Here is a 1,510-nt window from a genome sequence, read left to right on the forward strand (position 1 = left end):
CAAATAGAGAACATCTATAGTAAATATGCCCTTAGAAGAAAAAGAACCCTGTCACGACCCATTTTCATGAATCGCGACCGGCGCTAGGGTATGGGTATGGTTGTACCAAAACCCGTAGCTAGCCTTGCGGATAATCAATTTATAACATTTAAACAATGTACCTGCATAAAACCACATGCTCGGGGGCAACCGAGACTTCAGCCTAGTCTAGCAGTACATAAAACAATATATATTTAAATTACGCTTATCTCAGAAAAATCTCCAACAGTATGGCAATATAATATAAATACCATAAACACTGTAATTATCATGCCAAAAGCGATAAAGTAATAGTTGGACAAATCCAACAACAATAGTCAAAAAAAATATAAATAAAAGACTAAGACATGAATAACTGATACTACTACTGCGGTCTAAGAGTTTAAAACAGTTCGACTCTTTTATTCTGAAAATAAAATAAAACCTCCGAGAATGAAGAAACGGAGATAGACCAACGCTCAAATCATAAACCTGGAAAATTTGGGAAAACAACGGGGTCAGATTTACTGAGTAGAGTTTATATAACCATTTACATTTATTAAGTTAAAAACCTTTAAAACGTTTAATAAAACATTTTCATTATGGATTATCAATGAAACCCTAAACCACAATTCTAAATCCATTGTCGTGTCGGTGAGACGTATCTCAATAACCGATCCCCGACTATCACTTAATAAATAGTGAGCCCAGGAGACGTATCTTCCACCGGTGCCCTCACTAAGGTGAGACGTATCTCGAACCTACCTCAATACCATAATCATTACCGGTGCGCACGCAGTCCCGATGATGCCCATCGAGTAGCACGTTCCAAATCAAATCCACAATGCCGAAAAACAGTTCAAAAGCTGTTTATACATATATATATATACAAAATATAACATTTGCTTAATAAAGAGGTAAATAGAGATATAAACTCACTGCTTGCTAAATCCACGTGATCCTGACAAGCAACCTAACTCTGGTTCGCCTCTGAAGTACGAACAGCCGACGGGTCTAAATAAAATATTAAAATCATAATTAAAATCAGACCCTAACTCTAAAGAGTACTAGACACCACATAGGACTAGCACCACGCAAAACCAAGTCACATTTAATAAACACGTATATTAAATGCATTCCAATTATAACCCAAGTTATAAAATACAAATCATATAAACATATTTAAAATAGTACATAAAATAATTAAATAAATCCGAGTTAAAATCCATATTAGTGAGTCAGCCGAGTTATTAAAAACTACCAAGCTTCTTCCCACTTGTTGAGCGACCATAGTCTAACTCAAACAAAACTTATTAATTTTATAAACCCGAGTTTATAATTTAAAAAATACTTGGTAAAACAATTATCTATATTAAAATAGAATTAAATATCTTATAATTCAAGTAACCCAAGTTACAACCCAAAAACTTAATTAGATAAGTCATAAAAGTTTAGGGACTAAATTGTACTTTAGCCAAATAGGGACTAAACT

The 1,510-nt window shown here is 33.7% G+C and overlaps 1 long non-coding RNA gene across 1 annotated transcript; it reads right to left on the reverse strand.

The window, feature by feature from the left end:
• Positions 1-270: 270 nt before the first annotated feature.
• Positions 271-989, reverse strand: LOC126660620 (uncharacterized). Its single transcript, XR_007635393.1, has 2 exons — positions 958-989; positions 271-510 (listed from the first exon to the last, which is right to left on the reverse strand). It is a non-coding gene; the product is annotated as an uncharacterized LOC126660620 (long non-coding RNA).
• Between the last annotated feature and the right edge of the window lie 521 nt (positions 990-1,510).

The sequence above is a fragment of the Mercurialis annua genome, linkage group LG8 (assembly GCF_937616625.2).
Source record: "Mercurialis annua linkage group LG8, ddMerAnnu1.2, whole genome shotgun sequence".
Taxonomy (NCBI): domain Eukaryota; kingdom Viridiplantae; phylum Streptophyta; class Magnoliopsida; order Malpighiales; family Euphorbiaceae; genus Mercurialis; species Mercurialis annua.